The sequence below is a fragment of the Varroa destructor genome, unplaced genomic scaffold, assembly GCF_002443255.2.
Source record: "Varroa destructor unplaced genomic scaffold, Vdes_3.0 BEIS01000007.1, whole genome shotgun sequence".
NCBI lineage: Eukaryota > Metazoa > Arthropoda > Arachnida > Mesostigmata > Varroidae > Varroa > Varroa destructor.
This window is the reverse complement of record NW_019211460.1, coordinates 13,595,778-13,614,904: the sequence shown is the minus strand read 5'-3', so window position 1 is coordinate 13,614,904 and position 19,127 is coordinate 13,595,778. Positions and strand designations below refer to the sequence as shown.

The 19,127-nt window shown below is 41.7% G+C and overlaps 1 protein-coding gene and 1 long non-coding RNA gene across 24 annotated transcripts in view; one reads left to right on the top strand and one right to left on the bottom strand.

The window, feature by feature from the left end:
- Positions 1-2,337: 2,337 nt before the first annotated feature.
- LOC111253787 (alpha-amylase-like) overlaps positions 2,338-19,127 on the top strand; it is a 51,380-nt gene continuing 34,590 nt past the window's right edge. For 18 of the 23 annotated variants that reach the window (XM_086974280.1, XM_086974289.1, XM_086974295.1 and 15 more), the window contains exon 1: positions 9,708-10,557. The gene's annotated coding sequence lies outside the window, so the exon portion shown is untranslated. Of the gene's footprint in view, positions 3,281-6,405; positions 7,492-9,707; positions 10,558-19,127 lie in introns of those variants that run through there. The other 5 variants (XM_086974281.1, XM_086974279.1, XM_086974283.1 and 2 more) reach the window with 4 other exon arrangements.
- LOC147754346 (uncharacterized) lies at positions 8,479-17,673 on the bottom strand. Its single transcript, XR_015316531.1, has 2 exons — positions 11,020-17,673; positions 8,479-9,714 (listed from the first exon to the last, which is right to left on the bottom strand). It is a non-coding gene; the product is annotated as an uncharacterized LOC147754346 (long non-coding RNA).

Below are 19,127 nucleotides of genomic sequence, written 5' to 3'. Positions count from 1 at the left end.
TATATATATATATATATATATATATATATATATATATATATATACACACACACACACACACACACACGAACATTACATTTCTAGACTAAGTATTACACATACCATTAATACGCCGAAAAAAAAGACTCAATGGACGGTAGAAGCTATCGTCATTGGGAGACTTATAGACACGCTCTGATATGGAGAAGCAATGTTTATTTGAAGTAGAAAATAACTCTTATCTTGCCACATCGTTAACAATGCCGTTACTTTGGACTGATAATGACTGGCATTACTAATTCGAACGGCCAAACATCTGAGGAGACCAGTCCGTAAAAGCCGTCTTTTATCTTTTATCTCGCGTTTCGTTGTCGCTCATAGTCCATTCGATCAATGAAGTGCCTTCCGTCCATGGACTAATCGGACCATCGAAAATGGTGCCTATGACATAGTGTTAACAACAATAACAGAGTTATCTTTATCTATTCGTTAATATAATAATTATCTTATTATATATATATAACATGAAGTTGAAGCTAAGATCGACATTAATGTCGACTTAGAATACATTTAATACTTATATGTTATTGTTCAAGTTACTAGCAAATTTTTATAACTTACACCTTACGTTAATCTTGTTATTTCTAGAGGGCGAAATAGTCCTTTTAAGGATTAATGCCTCAAGTATAGCTGACGAATATTACTAATTAAAGGATCACTAGCGACATATGTCGTTGACTTTGACAATATGGCCAGATTGGTCCGTCGATTAGGGTATTGATCAGCGCAATATTCGAAATAGAAAAAACGTTTCACGACTAGATTTCAATTCTTTTTGCTCGTTTAATGAGCACATACGTGACTATTGAATTCGTCTTCGTAGCTTTACGCCTTCAAATCGAACACTGCTGTTTCCTATCTGTTCCAAACTTAATTCGGCAAGAAGTTAACTTCACATAATTTTATCGCATTATATCATGCGTTTATGTCGTGCATGCCTTTTTGCTTGTACTGATAACAATCAGGCCGCATATACAGTGGTGATAGCCGCTGAATTGATCCAAGCTCACCGACTAAGGTCCCCCTGAAGTCGCTGATAGGGACAATAATCAAATAGTGCGCAAAGGAAATATATATTCATATACTATACAGGTTGTGACTAGTGGATAGGAAGCGATCGATTTATTTGTACTGCGATCAAAAACAAACTGGTCCTTCTACGAGGAATAGATGTGATAGTTTCGGACTGATCATCCGACATAACACTAGACTGCAACGTGAATATGAAGTGCTATACGTGACAAGGGAGCTCTTGACGAGATCAAAGACCCGCCAAAACCGCCTCCCTGACACAATTTGAGCTAGCGAAGGTCTTCGACAGTAGAACTACGTGCCTAGGCAACGTTTTCCAACTACCTACGAACCTTAAGTGTTCCGACGTCTGCTTTGGGATATCATCAGTGCAGAGACATGCATTGACAAGAGTCCCAACGCTATGGCCTATAAACCAGAACAGGGGGGGGAGGAGGAAGGAACAGAGGGAAATTTTCGTGAAACCTGATGTATATATATCTGTCTTTATATAATATTGTTCTCACAGATTCGTTTGATATTTTCACGCGCGCGCGTAGGACCGGTAAACCTAAGTGGTATTCGACAGACCTATCTGGACGTTTTTAGTAGGGAAATCGTGTCGTGGATTTAGAAATCCACATCCTTATTTGAATAGAGGTTTTATATTCTCAATATTAATAGTTGTTGTTACTCTTGTTAATAATAATTATTGTTACTCGGTCCTTTGTCACCTTTACAAAGCTAGCATGTCAAAAGACCTGTTCACAAGTTAAGTAAATATCTTTGCAGTATTGTACTACGGAAACCGTAGTTGTTCTCTACTTTACACGTAAGATATAAAGCGGCAGTGGCTTAGGATATGCAATACCTGTCTGTTCAGACATGCACAGTGTACGCCAATGTAGCACGATGTAAGCCCCGATGTACATTCTAGTATACGCTATAACCTCACCGACTTCATCTTTACCTAATATTTATATCCACTTATAGTTTGTGCTCTAACATGCCTGTTGATGATAAACTAACATTTGATTCGTTGTAACACGCTTTTCGTTCGTGGTAAACGTGTCTGTCTTCTACTGCGAATCAGTGAACCTGCAAACCAGTAAATTTAATCTATCTTTCGTCAACATCACTTAATCGGTACTGTCTGAAGGGACGGTGATCCTGCTATATTAGTCATCGAAGTACGGTTTTAGATTAGCCAAATAATGCCGTTGAGCCATTAGCAGCTGCCGCCTCTTCTATATATAGAGGACATAGTCTCGCGCGCGTAGACACTCATAGATACACACGGCGTCGAACACAGCTGGAAGGTAACCTCCTCCCTCATCTATATTTTGCCACCACTATGATCAATGCAGCAGGCACCATTGGGACAGAATAGCTGCATGTGCTGGCTCTAACAGCTACCTGAGATGCCCCGGCTGAACGGGAGACCAAATCGGCCGACCACGGAACGAATTGGCTTCTGCACAGCGCCGGCGGCAGCGACGAGCACTCTCTATTGACGGCGGTGGCGGCGACGACGACGACGACGACGACGACGACGACGACAACGACGACGTCGATGAGGGAAAGTCGTGCCACCGGCACGATTCGGAAGGATCGAAAAGGTGTTTTTTACCGCTTCGGCAAGAAGCGAAACGCAGCGACGCGGCGGTGACTGGCACGGTCCCAATTATACGGATTCATACAGCTTTCACAGACTGCGGCTTCTATTACGGGAATCTCCAGGCTCACTGTCGACGCACTGGCAGGCTTACGACCTGCTAGGTAAATACCCAACCACCCACACGTTGATGGTTTACATTTATCCTATAGCGGTGGAATGGAAGTGAGTGGATAGGACAACACCTGAGACGGCTTTAGGACGCGCACTGGATAACCGTGGTTTTCGCGCTGATATCGGCCAGATTCCCATGGCCTGCCATTATAGAGTCGGGCAGGCCGCATTTCCCCAAAATGAGAGCATGCGTGCCGTAGAGTTGGAGTGAGGAACAATGTATATAAAATCATATGTGGAATCCGTCGTCGAGACTGAATTCTGAATATTGTTGGTGGTAACGAACGTAGAGTTTTTAGTTGGAGCGTATGCGATCAGATGAGCTTGTGGGATTTTTCATGTGAGTCTACGTAAAAAAACACCGGCAAATGGTGGAATCAGTGAATCAGGTCGGTCATGAAGCCTGTATCATCATCGAATACCGATCACCATATATAGAGGGTAAGTTGTGTACGCACCCGTTAGATTTCATCAATAATAATTATAATAACGTAAATGAGGTGTTTCTTTTTACTTTACGTATTTGTGAAAAGCTCCAAACGTATTAAACTCCATCGAATTTACATAAAAGTTCATAACACAGATTTAGCTCTTACTAAGATTCTCTGACAATGTAAGAATAACAGCGGAAAAACATTTAATGTATTTCAATAATGTGTAAAATTTACACTGGCAAAAATTGCAAACAGAAGCCTAAAAAACATTTACAAGACGCCGCAAAGATGCAACACATCTAATCTGGCAATACCAAGACGTGGTTGATCTCCAGCTATCAAAAGGTTACTCACCCACAATATGTAAGACTGCACATTTTACCCAAAAAGCCGATTATTCCTTGTTGTACGCACTACCGCCTTACCATTACCGTCCATAGCATATTTTAGCCAAATAAAATAAATAACAACTGAAAACCATTGGACTCTAATAATAAAAACATTAAGATCATTTCACCCTAATTGACGCCTTCGCCCGTATCGGTTCAAAAAAACACAACGTCAGTCAGCCAGTCGACCTCGTAGGCGAACCCGCTCCATACACTCGTCCTGTTTGTCCAAATAAAGAATAATTTAGACCACCCCAAAAGACATAGTAGTTCTCCGATCGTTTTTTACATCATCGGGAGCTTGTGTCCCGTCGTCATCATAAACATCAAATCGAGCTGCTTTGTCTTTGTTACGTCTCTTTTCACGAAGAAGAGAGGATGGATTGCCGATAACATGTATAACTGCATAGCTAAATACCTGAATATTTGTATGTACCCCTAGTTTCGATTATTATGTAGCTTCATTAACAATAAGCGTGCGTGACAAAGAAAGAAGTAGCCATGCCTTTGCATGTAGTCTGCTGCGTGCACTTTGCCCTATCCGCACGGCGCGTAAAGTTGTATGGAAGGTCAACTTTTTCGATCCCGAATCTGTATTGTTACGCGGAGATCCTTTCGGCTGGTATTGTTATACGGCGGTAGTCAGATAAGACATCGTAACTCTGACGTAATAATAATGCGCCATCTGATTCCGACGCGTGATAACAGGCCAACAAACGAACGGCCCAGTGAATGTATGCTTTCGACGGCTACAGCGTTCGAGCTAAATTGATGCAAGCCGAAGCTAAACAGCATTGTGAAACAGTCATCTAGCACCGCCACGAAGGTCCTGGCGAGTCTCCTATTTCGACGTTAAGGGCAACAGTTGCGGCTATAGTGTTGGCAAAAAAGTGGAGAAATTAAAAAAGTCTGCCATTAATGAACACCAATGGGAACGATGATTGCTCCATGCGCGTTTTAAAACAATTGCTTTGTCGGTACTCGAACACATTTTACATAAAAAATGATAACATAAATAAGGTAGCATCGTATAATCGTCGGAGCAGTATTTTAACCCGAAATGGGTTGAAAACAATGCCTGGAAGAAAATATTGTGACGCTTTTCAAGCCAGTACCGACAATTCATTCTGAATTGTGCTTGAATATATAGAAGAGGCTAAATACATATACGTTTTACAACAGGGGAAACGTTTAATACTGTTCTATAAGCTAAGGTTCAAACCGGAACGAGGATTCTGTGCCACGAACTCCGGCAGTAATTCACCTAATAAGGACGTTGCAGTTGGTACTAGACTGATAAGCACAAAACATCTGTTAGGACGCCATTTATTAACAAAACTATTAAAGGACATCTTTTTTTAATTGAAATTTCGTTTTTATACGTAGATCGTGTGCTGAAACTCGGATAAGAACAGAGGATAGACAAGTGTGTCACCGCTAGTCTTAATGCGAGAGAGTTGGTCCTGGAAGTTTTATAGCTGCAAGTTTTGTAAGGAACCATATTTCAAAAAAAGTAGAAATACAATTCTGAAGGACTATTCAACGGACGCATTCCTTCTAAAACTTAATTAGATTGTTTAAAATATAACGGAGAGCCTAATTAGTAAGTTTAGTGGTGGCTAGCGGTGCTTAATAGTCAAAGGTTACACTGTTTTTTTTTTTCATTTGAAAGTAAAAACTGTCAATTTCCAAAGAATCTGAAAGCAGCTAAACGGTTTGTCTAACGGCCCAGTTTGTAAGTTTCCCTGGTTGTTTATTTTTGCTTGGGTAATAACCTGCGAAGAAAATATCTCTGATAATAATAATTCTCATCATTTACTAAAGACTGACAATCTGTTTATCACTTTAAGTAGTTATAATGCAAGCCGACATTGCTGTTTGCTTACAAGCTTTGGGCAACAGAACGCTATCGACGCAAACAGAAAGCCCAGGATAGCACCAGCGACAGAGAACAAACGAAAATATGAAACAACCATTGTGCCTGAAAAGGTACCTGTAAGTCCCATTGTCTGACCTGTAGGCCCGGATCCTTGCTTGCCATTGGGCATGCCTCGGATCGTAAAATTTCGCTTGACAGATGACATCGATCGTGCCGTATATTACACATAGAGCATTTCACTTTTGATATGATCTATCGATTGACACCAGTCACTCTGATCGACTTTACTAACAAGTATCACGTCAGGTCTGACTGGGCTTCCGGACATACATGTATGGCGTTCGTTTTTAAGGCGATGGATTATTATTGTTGAACATAATGTAAACAAAGAAAAGACTGGCATCCATTTTGAGCGAATACAGGCCATCTCGGATATGGTGAATTGTAAATATGGTTAGTATTCGTAGGGGTAGTCGGACTAATATCGTTTTCAGTTGTCCAACGTTCAAAGGGCAGTGGGTATCCGATCACTGTGGCCATCGGAACTGAATGAAACCATAACATGGCCATGTGAAACATTAAGGAAATTTACTTACTGGCAGGCGCTAATCGGATATGAAACACTTGGCTGATTAACGTACTCTATCGACACGAATATAACATGCAGATCGACCGAGCGGCTGAACTTTTAAGCCAAATAGTTTTTTTTTTGACGCACTGATATGTGAAAGGGAAAAGAGGGAAACCCAAGCCAGAACGGCAAAAGAAACAGATTAGCTGTTATCGAACTTTCTCGCTTTGCGTATCTGATTTCTTTTCATAGAGTTGGCGATCTGATCTAGTTGGGTCCGATTAAATGCAAATGACAACGATAAGTCGGTAAAATCCGTTTGTCGATATGGCAAGACACCGACGCAAGAGCCATACTCCGTGTTCACCTAGCTAATTTGCCTTGTCAAGAAAACATGCACAAAACGTGCCATATTGCTGAAGTAGGACTAATTGTGCAGCACCCCGACGAACGTGACCCCCCGAGATCAAGAAGACAGCGGGCACTAAGAGTGAATACCAACGACAGGCACACATTTTCGAGACCGAACAGCTAATGCAATTGATGTAAACGTAGGAATCGCGTGAGAAGAAGGTAGTACAACACGCCAGTTGATACACCCATTGATTGTTTAGCGCAAACTGCCCTACCAGTCCTTTAGATATAGCAGTACATTTAGTGCCATATATATATATGCACGCTCGAAGTGCCATCAACATCTCGCGGTCGTTGTCGGCGAATGTCAACTTCTTTTTTCAGCTTTGCTATCGCTGCCAGCAGCGCCCTTAACGTCTGTTAGATTTTGGGGCATTCTTCCGTTTTGTCACACTGACTAGCACCGTTGACATCAACCTAAGTAGAGAGGGTACGTTGAACGGATCGGAACAACATTTAACAGCTTTTCGAGCAGAGCTATGAGTATACGTGGCTCCATGCGCATGGCCAAATCCTCACGGCCCAGCCACCAGCATCGCGTGTCACATGCCCAGCTCGAGCACTCACAAGAACGTCATCCGTCGCTGCAGAAGCGGAATTCTCCGCATTTTCGCCCGCGTGAACCACAACCAACGGTGTGTCATCACCATCTGTGCTCCGGGGCATCGGCGTGGACTCAGCACGCTTGTCTAATAGAAAAACTAACCAGCCTCGTTTTCGACTGGGAAGCGGTCGACTTTCTCAAGTTAATGGCGGATTTTTTGCTTGTATTGTTGATTTTGCTGTTTGTGACTGTGTTGATGCTGTAAGTACTTAATGGTGTCTGGCTACTCCGTCGTTCAATGTTTCCGTCTAATGACATGATTGAACTAAAGATCAACTAGCAAGATTGTTGGTGTAGGGTGGTAATGGCAAGGCTTTGCGAAAGATTCTTGCGCTTGCCGATAGGTGTCGTTATGCTTCACGTAAGTATGAGAGACAGAAAAACACGGGTGAATAGCGATAAGGGGCCATTTTTTTGCTTGCCTGGTTTAACCAAATGAGCTGAAATTGGCTCAATGGTTTCTCACAGGTATATTAGAGCGGCAAACACTCAGCGCAATGGAACCCGAGAGATATTAAACATCATCAAGCTATTATACAATCACCATAACGCTGTATATATCTAAAGTAATTGAAAAGACTGACGCGAATGATCGTTGTCTATGTGGTGGAAAATGTCTACGTTCTAATTTATAGCTACATGAAAACCTTCTTGAGAAAAATCAGAATAAAGTTGTTGTAGAATGGAGTCTCAAGGCCTTTCTCTGTTCTTGTGAGACCACCTTTTTGGTCCCTTCGATTCGATATTGTTGCTCAATAACTTAAGCTACAGATATCAGACGGGTTTGTGCTTGTCGCAAGCAGGAAAAATACGACAATGTAGGAGTGGTTTTTAAAGAAAAACTATTAACTAGATTATATATATATGTATATATATGATCTATGTAATAAAGCTGATGTTGAGAATGACGAAGGCGTTACGGATTCGCTTAATAACTACGCGAGTACTCATATGCCCCAACTAAGACCACTGACACCATGCTTTTTATGTAGTTTTGTTCTAGCGTGCGTGCTACCTTCGTAGTATTCGTAGGATTCGATAGGATTATTATATACTTGACTCGTACGGTTAAGTAAAGCTAGTCGCAATGAAGCCCGTGCAAGTTTGCATGAACACTACCATAGTATGCCATAGACCCCTTTACTCATTTACCCAGTGCATTGCTAAATTTCTAGAACATCTGCGGAAACGCCCGGTTGTACGGTCACACTTATCGATGCCCCTTTGATCTATATACTGTGACCTAAAACGTAAGCTATATGTTTACGGGAACCTCAGCATGAAGCATAGATAACAATAGAACTTAATAAAAAAATAGAAAAATAATAGAAACGATGACAGCAAAACGTGTTGACCAGCGAAAGTGCTACCTTTATCGCAGTTTTTATTTCACTCTTACGGCCAACAACAGGAAAACGCCGCAGCTATCTACTGTTAATCTTTTTTGTACATTTAATATGTTACACAACCCTCTTGGGCCTTTTTTAGCCTACTAGAGGATCTTTCATACGACCCTGTACCGGATGCGGCCTGCAGACGAGCCGCCGGCAGCGGCAGTCACTTATCGAGCAACTCCCGTGTTACTGTTGCCTGCTGCGGCGGCTCGTCTACAGGCTGCATCGGCCCTTCTATCTCCTATCGCTCCTTCGCCGCAGGATCTGGTCCTGGCATCCCGCCTTTTCTCTAGCATACCACGACACGCCGTCGTAGCGCCCATGTCGGCGGCGACGATGACTCTGGTGAGCATCATTTTTAGTAGAAAACTTCACTCAGTCGATTATTGCTGAGATCGTTTCTGCTGGAGAAGAGGCTAAAGAAAAAGAAAAGGGAAACAGTTGTCCATTCGAACCGACGAAGCAACGAACGATGAAGTCGCCGCTACTGCTGAAGCACACCGACCCATCAAGAGCCAGCCAACTCGTACCGAATTACTAGCGACGTCTTCATGTTGGCAGTTCCGCGCGAAATCGCCGCTATCTCCGCCACTGCACCAATACGCTTCGTCATTGCGACCCAGTCCTCGCGCTCTTTTATCGCACTGGAGAACTGCCACTCAGACGGATACACGCAGACAGAGCAGCAGAACGACAGCACGGAGCAGAAGAGTTGAGACCAGTCACCGCAAAAGCGAGGGGCGCCACTATTCGAAATTGAAACGTTGCCAGTGTCCCCGTCTTCACAGCGCGCTCGTCGATAGCTGGCCGACAGACAACAGAAGCGAAGTAAACGACATGATGAAGGCGACGGATGCTGGTGCTGCAGGCGAACGGTCCACTTCAACGAGCTGACAGACCGGTACCGAAAGATAGAAAAACACAGGAAAAGCATACGTGAGCTCCGAGCATAGCTTGGACCTAGTCGGGTGGAGTGCCTAACGTGCGAGTTAACGCTGCTTGACGCAGAGTTGAGTTTGTTGTTATTGTTTGTGTCAGTGATGCGCTGTGATTGGTGGCGTTGTATCTTGTCTTCGCGGCCTTCCCTGCCAGGTCCCTCTCCGGCTGCTCAGTCCGCGCGGATAGCAGGCTAGAAGGCTTATACGTACGCTCGTAGTAGTTCTTTCTTGAAGTTTGCTTGTCTGGTTCGACTTCGTATGGAACGGAACAAAGATGATAGAACAACAGTGAAAGAGGCTATTGCAGACGTAGAAGAACAAAATCTCGCTCCCTCTCTATAGTTTTCGTGAACAAAACAAAGACTGACTGAACAGAGTTTAAAACGAAGTACCTTCAAACAATTGACGAGCACTATTGAGAAATTGTTATGAATACGTAACAGCAGGCATTTGTTTATCGTTTAAATTATGGCACACATCGAACAAGACGCTTGTAGTGCTATACTCCGACATACATTGCTCACGTTGGATCCATAACGTACGTACGGCCGTCTGTCTGTCTGTCTACTTGTGTCGGTGCGTTTGGCTTAAGATGTACATTTCAATCACATGCTAAGTCTACTAGTACTTTAAATTTATAGTTTCGTGTTAATAAAGGGGGTGAAAAAGTTTCTCGTCTCATGCGATTTAGTGGGTAACCACGACTGTACATCGTGTCCATGGCAAATGTGCGAAGCATACGTCAAGTCTTGGTGAAGTATCGAGTGCTTCCCTAAGTAATAATAATACTCTGTGGTACAACCGATTCAGCGAAGCCGCCGCGTGAAGTGATGACCTATACGCGTTTCAGACCGAATCGGAGTAACCCAAACCTTGTTGTTTGCTCCTTGAGAGTGCTGTTTTTGGATTGTTTTTGAATTCACTTTGATCTCGGGTGTCTATATATATATACTATATATACTATAGTATATACTATGGTGAAGTGTGTACTGTGAATAACGTTTGCTTATGACGACGGATAAGCAAGAAATGCTCACTTGAGCTGAATGGCCATGGGCGCAGGAATATCTCCAGGCACTCAAGTCGTTGTGTGCTGTAAGTAGACAGCTAAGTGAGACCTTTGACCAAAACTGGCATAGTTGGGGTTTCAGTCACCTGCATCTATAGGGTGTTGCTTAGTGCTAATAACTGGGAGCTTAGACGTATTCGAGTGTGAAAAAGAACAGTATTTTCTAACAAAAAAAAAAAGCTACCTTCGTCGATTTAACCGACAGTTTTTCGTCAACAAAACCGAAATTACTCTTACATGGAAAAATCTGTCAACAAAATTAGGAGGTGTATTGCTAGGGGTTAATAGTGCAGTACTGGAAGCTAAAATGAGGTTTTGTCTTCCTCTAAGTGAGACTCAAGAATACACAAAGCTTACATATCCGCTAGCCTAGAACGGACATGCAAGCTTCGCTGGAAATTTCGCAAAACCTCTACGATTTTAACATCTGCGTAGATAATTTTCTTTCGTTTTCCAAATCGCATATTGTTATCTTACTATATACTTACAGAAAATCGAAAGACCAATAACATTGGTTCTTATCACTTATGTCACCTTTAAAATTAGGCATCTAAATTTAGCGACTAAACACATTTTCACTAATAACCGTTAGCCGCAAGCCTTTCGTCGGCACCTTTTTTTTTTTTCTTTTTTACAATTCAGAGAATTTATATAATCACTTTCAGTCCTGAAGTTCGGACGTCAGTCGTAACATGCGCACAGATTTTGTGCTCCTGAAATCTCACTTTCCATACATCAGCCCCGACTACGTAGCTTTCTTACTCTATTAAATGGCTTCACTTTGACGTCAGCTTTGTTTCGTCTAACGATCACGTACCGATATGATACAGGCGATACGTCTACTCATTCGTCTGCTGACAATCTCAGAACCATAGTTCATAAATTTTCCGCCAGCGCTACTCGATCGCCTTCGAATGTAAACAATGAAAAGCTGAATGGCATAGCAGATCCTCTGTTTTACAGTCATTATTTCCTGCTTCTTCGTATTGACGGCCTTAACTGAAATATCCCTCCGAAATCATGCATGAATCAATGATATTGTTTTGTCTAATTCGATTCGAAGTTGTCCCTGGTCTATTTAAATATGAATCAAAATGGCGGTATTTAACGGTGTTCGCCCTACCATAATACACTACTTACGCAAACTTATTTATCTGCAAACAAAGATAAGAAATGTAACCGTTATAGCACCAGCCACGCTTAGACCGAATATTTTTTGGGTCAGAATGTTTATATAATCAATAAGGATACTCGAATTTTCGTATAACTGTTATTTCTTTGTTGAAAGGCTATAGCGAAGTAAACGATGTACTAATGAGACACTGTTTACACTGTCTGACTTCAATAGACAAAAGGTTTTGAAAAAACTATATGTGTACTCACATTTTGTAGAACGAATTTAGGTTGTCATTTCATGATGTGTTGTGTTATGGATGGGAAGCGGCCGTATCATATAATTACAAAGCCCTACAAAACTCGTTCTGCTCAATGAGCGTGGAGTACTCCAGACAGGCCTGCTCACCATTACGCGCAAACGTCTACATTTCCTAATTTCACAAGATAGAAACATGCCGGTCAAGGACGCCAGGAGGTCGTAGCTTTTGACGGTAATTGGAGTCCGTTGCAATTACTACGGAAGGATAACGTAGATATTCCTTATAATCCTTCTGTAGATTCGATGTTTACGCATTAGTATATAGCTGATTCCTGGGGAACGTATCGCAAAGTGTAGAATGGAACTCTTTCGGAGTGTCAAACAAACTTTTTTAATACGCCAGATCGCCTAAACACTATACCGCTACACTCGTCAGTGAGCCACCCGTTGTTCCTGAATAGAACGAAAGCCCGTTTTGCCATTGTGAGCACCGAATCTTCGGCTGGACCTGTGGTCCTCTCAAGGCCACCTAGCGAGGCGCAGCTTATTATTTGCACCGAGCGCCAATCGCGGAAAATACGTAATCGAAATTTCTCTGTATTTTCACTCGTGAGTTAGCTGTATGGCTAAAGAGTGGTGACTGTTTATTCTGCTTATAGGAGTTAGTAATCTTCAATCGTTTAAGTTGTTGCGATACACACTGATTACTGAGCAACAAAAATCTTTGCTAAACAATAAAGTATTGTACAGTTCATGTTGCGCGCAGTGAGATTGTACTTGATTGCTGCTTGTCCCTTGTAATTTTCTCTATTTCTACATCTCAATTGCAGAGTTGGACTCATTCAATAATAATAATAGCAATAACAAAGCGTCACTCATTCTGAGTAGTTTTGTGCGTAATCATGACAGTCTGTGGTACATGAAGGCCATGTCGTTTGATGGACGTATGAACGGTACGCGCTCTGAAGCACAACTAGAAACCATATATAGAATGGCAATTTGAATTTGCTACAGTAAATGTTGTTAAGCAATATATATAGCTGATAGATTGCGTTCAAAAAAAATTCCAGATGACGTATTCATCAACGGGAATCCCCGCTCGCAGTTTTTTAGTTTTCACTTGGCAGTGAGAAACTTATTCTCGTCATTTCAACACACTTCCCGGAGATCTGGAAAAAGTAGGCATCTGGAAGAAGAACAGTCTTCGCTCACGTTTATAAAACTGGCAAAGTGAAGAGCTGGTGAATGAGACGTTATAAAATTCGCGGAGGATGCATTCAAATTTGTTCTTAAATGAGCTATAGATACGCGCTATTGACTAACTTTCGTGGGTCGCTTTATACTACCAGCAGCGGTAGCCTATATGCGCCATGGAGGAAACCCTTTTCTGAAGTGAGAGACGTTAGCATATGAATAAGCATCTATTCCAATAAAAATAACAGTAATGCATCTAAGACCTAGTAAGAGGTAAGTTCGCAGGGTACGCTTATAGCGTGATACTACTACTAGTTGTCTTTTGAATTTCTCACACGATGTGCGGGATTCAGTCCATGAAGCACATGCAGAAGTGACATTTTACGGATACAGACTCCTGCCAATAGTTGCTCTCGACTGCTAACACAGTCTGGGCTGGAGATGGAAGCTAATAAGGGCTAACTGGAAAACGAATGGTCTAAGTTTTCTAATGAAAACTTTGTAAATAAGTGTTGTGTGTTACGCAGAGGTCAGCTATTGGATATGAGTAGAACTTACAACTGATCTGCTCAATTATTATCAAGGAAAAAGCAATCTACCGAAGTAGGTACAATGAGCCGCCATACGCAAAACGAATCTCGTAGGAACGTGTTGCTCTTTTTTAGGTAATAAATTTACTATTTACCTGTTTCTATTACATTTTTTTTCAGTGTTTTGAGACAGATATATCAAAAATAAGATTGAGCAGAGGTCGTTGCAAAAAAATCTTAACAGGACAGTAAACTGTTGTTGGAAAAAAACAAGTTCAACATGCGTCTCTGTGCCTGTCTTCCGGGTGGAAAAATACGGTATATACTTGAACACAAGGAAAAGATTATCTACTAAGTTAACACAGGTTTGTAGCCCCCTGATGTACATGTTTAGCCAATCGTGCAGTTTATCTAGGAATAGCTTGTACAACCTGGTGGCCAAGTGGTACAAGCCATTCCTATAATCAATGCCTCCAGCTCCACTAGTACGTTTACATCAGATGCTTCTTCAAAAGCTTCTTTTGGAAACACGGTATATCATTCCCAAACATGCATTTTGAAGTGACGCTTTTAAAGGTCCCCTGAGAATATACGGTAATCGTTTACGGCTTGATATGGCTTGCGTTAGATCTTTGACGCGTACATTGGCGATAGCGTACTACCTGAGCACTGTTTGCTCCGTCCGCACTCTCCTGAAATGTTTCCTGTTCAAACCAGTTTGGCCAATAGCTCGTATAAAGCATCTGTATTGCGACGGGCCTCATTGCGGGATTGCAACGACCTGTGCAAATATTCTTTTCGAAATCCTATTTTTTACGAATCCGATGTGAGGTCGGACGTTGCTTTAAGTTATCTCCAATGTTATAATGAACACAAAACGTTAAATCCATCCTGTATCGACCAACCTTTCCGACGGAAAAAAAATCCCAACTTACGATGATTTATTTTACTGAGAAATTTCCATTATAGCGGGACATATGACGCGCAGTATTAACGTTTAGGCAAATTTCCGCTTTCGAACTTTACCTAAAAGCTTAAGCGTGTTCTCGGTCCGATCAGCGGCATTATTTATAGCCGACTATAAGTAGTCGTCTGTAAAAAAATGTTTGTTTTTTGCCATCTATTGGAGTTTTTTAAGGTTTCCTAAAGCGACAAGTGATAGTGCGGTAACCGAAAGAGCAGCACATTCATCCTTGTGGGACAGAGAGAGATGCACTTATTTGGAAAGCAATCAGTAGACGGAGAGGAAAAGAAAAAGCATTTTGGATAACTAAAAAAATGACCTAAACTACCTTCAAGCAGAGCTGCCATAACAGAACTGAAATCTGAATAGGAACAATGAGCATGGCCAACAATAGAAATAGTTTGAGTTAAAAAAAAAAGCGCTGCCTCGCGACTAGCCAGGAAGGCTTTTTACGTCAGGTTGAAATGTGACCGTTTTCGTATCATTTAAACCATACATACGATATTTAAAAAAAAAACAACATGCCATCCCCCATGTTTCTACTTCTAGATCTTGGATTACCTCTCTAGAATGAAGTAATGACTATTCGCCTAATCAGAATTAGAGGAAGAATATTGAAGTTTCTCTACTTCGTTCACTTTTTCTGTTGTACGAGCATGACTACTTTTCAGTAGTATTAATATTATGGTATAGCCTCGGGCAGACTACATGGAATTGTGATGTGTCAATCCATCTCTCTAGTAGGCGGACCATGAAAGACGAAAAATATGACAGCGAAGCTTTCTGCTGTCCAAATCCAGCGATAAAGCTGAAAATACCGACCATTACATGCCGCAACAAAGAAAGATAGAAAAAGGAATCGATATCGACGACCAGGCCGAGTGGAAACGTAGCTAATCGCCTATCTACCAGCTTGCACAATGTGGCATCGTCTATAATCATACAAGTTTCCCCTCGCTGTTCACGGCATACCAATTGATAACAAAAGGACAGGAAGTTTGCGTAACTGTGACACTGGCGCTTGAACTTAATCACTGGCCACGAGGCGAAGTTGTCTAAGAAAAACTTCTCACTAGCGCTCATCATACTAGCACTGTCCGCAGAGGCCGCGGGCAATAGCCGTGTTCATCTTTAGCTTCCTGTCTAGATAAGACGGCCAGCAAATATAGTTAGTTAATTATCTGTAATAAAAAGAATATATACTCGTCCAACCCAAGTCCATATCGGGCTTCGAATGCCACGTATTAGGCAAATCGCCCCTTACGGCAGTTACCCTCGTTCCGTATGATCGAACTCGATGTTTATACCAAATAGCTGCCGCGATAAAAACATTTGAAAAAAATTGGAAAATAATGATGGAATAGATGCACTTTGATGGGGTCCATACGTTGTAAGAGTTATTTCGTGTTCATCAAGAGGGAAGCGCAGGCTATAAGCAAGGCAGAAAAATAATACGCTTGGAAATAGTGTTTATAGTAAAAGAATGAATGGCACTTGTGATCTTGTCAGTAACTACTATAATCACTAGTCTTATTAATAGGCGGTGCACTATTGCTATATACTAACGAAACACGTGTAAAAATGGATTATTCTTCCTGCAGTGTCTTCATAACAAAAACTGATCATTTCTGTTACAGCACGGAGCGTCTTACCACAGTGAAGAGCTGAAGACTATAATCTTTTCGTTATAAGTTAGACTTCGTAATCACCAGTAGGCAATAGCATATAAAGTAGAATATCTATGCATACACACTGGGCTGTTACAAACGGATACGGTGAATTTTGAAATTAAACAACCTTCGAGCTACGCGCTGCTCGCAGACGAAATTTGCCTAGTAGTATCTTCAGCCTTCAAGAAACAGTGAACACCAATCGAGTTTATTCGAGGAAAGATTTGTTAAGAGGGAAAAATGTGTTTTAGCCTTGAAGCTTCTATCCTTCGAAGCCCACGACGCTGCAGAAATTCATTGAAGATTTACACAAAACATTAAGCAAGGAAGCTCTCAGGCGTAACCACAGCATGTGAATGATGTAAACGTGTTAAGAGTGCAGACATTAGGGCGTTCAGGACCCGAAAAACAGGAACGTATTGCCGCAGTAGAGGACGCTTTTCGCAAAGGTAAAGCTTTGAATCGAAGAGCTCTGGCGACTAAAACTGGCATTTCAGATATAACGTGTTGAGAAATTTTAACCGAAACATTGAAAATGCGGAAACTTAGTCAAAAACAGAGACCCCTTTTCAAACGAATCCTAGCTAGTCGAAAACGAGTGTAACGTTTTGTACTCTACATACAACACGCGAAACTTCAATCAACGGAAAGCATACGGTTGCCATAGACGAGGTATGGTTTAATCTCTACCGCCAGCCGGAGGGGGACCAGACGACAGAATGGCGTCGCACTGAATCCAAATCAATTTTGGTGGCAATGCAGCTAATACCTGCAATAGACGTTTCTCTAAAATGAGATTTCTCCGAAAAAGACATCATGAATGCAGGTTGCTATCTCGAGTTCTTCAAGGGACTCATAAACCGTTTGTAGGGTAGACGAAAGCACAAAGTATGGTACCTAATAATATCGCCAAACCTCCTTGCCGTGTCTCAATTATCTCCTGGACTGAGCAAAAGTTTATCCAACACTGGTTTAAGCCCGCTGCTTCTTCTCGTCTAAGTCCATACGATTACGTGGCTTCTTGTGCCCTAAAAAGAGCAATTGGTGGACAACAACAATCCATTATCGCTTTATTTCGAGAAGCTTTGCGTGGAGGAATTACGCATGGGAACGCGAGTGGTGGATATAAGGCTGTCTAGAAGCTGCCAAAGCGGCGGGAGAAGTAAAGACTATTTTTAACATACATCATCATTGTAACTTATCCAGTTTAACGGTTATTCGGTTTCCAGATTCTCTTGCCGATCGAACTTCTGGACACTCCGGTATCTATCCGTAAAAGTAATCTAGTTCAGAAAGCTACGTTAACTTCGACGTCTCCATGATTGGAATTAATTATGAATTTTCGATCGGTTGGAATAACAACCGTAAACATCACACACAGCGCGCCAGTGCCCTGAAACTGAATTATGTCAATTCTGGTCAAGAGATGCGAGAGCTTAGTAAATATAGTAGAGAAAAACTTAGTTTTCTAAAAAAATGTTGATGCTATTTGTTACCGGGAAGCCTGTTGATGCGCAATCTAGGTTCAAAAAAGAGCATTTAAGGCTAAGCAGCAACATCCGTAGGGAGCTACGTAAGAGCTGTAGTGAACCCTTGATTAACCCATGAACAATAATAGAAGTCCAAAGGTTTCTCCAGATATGTACCTGGGAAAACCTTATTCGCGTATTTTTCTGATGGGCTGTGTGCCTAGATTCATAAATTGACTACAAAAACTAGAATATTATGAATCTACCGTTGTGACAGAGACTCTGTCGCCCTGTATTCATGTCTGTCATTGAAACGACAATGGGATATCTGTCGTTTGTGCGTGCCACTGTAATAAAACGTCGCAGCAGATTCAGTATTTAATTTGTCAGCTCAGCCTTCTTTTTCAGCCTCCGAAGCGCCACGGTTTCATCGCTTAAGTAAGAACACTTTGTTCATGTTTTAAGGGCCTCAAACAAAGGGCCTGACATTATCGCTACCGTAGCATACCATAGTAAACGAGCAACGCCCACATCACAAAAGCATCTCATCCTACAATTTTTTTCCTAAAATGGCCCAGTTATTTTTGTTTCGTCATCATTTGCTCTGAGGAGCAGTAGGTAGAATTCTATGTCTCCGAAACACAAACCCTACTACTGTTATTATTATTACTATGATTAGACTGGTTTGAAATTTATACTACTGATTCTCACCCTTCTGCGTTCTTTCATAACAAGTAGATTAAAAATATTGGGGATCGTATATAATAGTGGCATTTATACAGAGAGTATCATGTCCTAATCGGTTTAACTATTATTAAGTTTTGTGGTGTGACCTGCCCGAATTATGCCGGTCATATCGAACACCCCTTTGCGGTAGCGGTCAACGTGTTTAGATACACATGCGTTTATATGTGACGCGTATCATTTGACACGGAGGGCAGCGGGTTCGTTAGTTTTATAGTAAATTTCCTGTTACGGTAACCACCGACGACTACTGACTGACTGGTCGACGTTGCCCTAGCAAACATACACGCAGAAATTTTTTAGTATCCTTTGTCTGCGCAAATCAGTATTCATTTTACTTCAGATTCTGTATTTCGTCTATAACAGTACAGACAGCCCTTACATCTGCAATTGGGACTCCTGCCTAGTAAATCCATCCTGACGCCACAGAGCAGGTACTGCTATTGCTAAACAGTCACTACTGTTTTTAAATGAATATTGTTGTTAGAATTACCGCTGCAGCTAGAAAGATACTGCCAAACAAAGTGGGTACAACCATGATACACTGATAGTCGCCTGCCACTGTCTTCTTTTCTCGGCAAAGTTTCATTGATCGTTCATTTTTTCGATTATCCTCGTTGGCTTCACTCAAGTTCGTGTGCTTCGCTTCG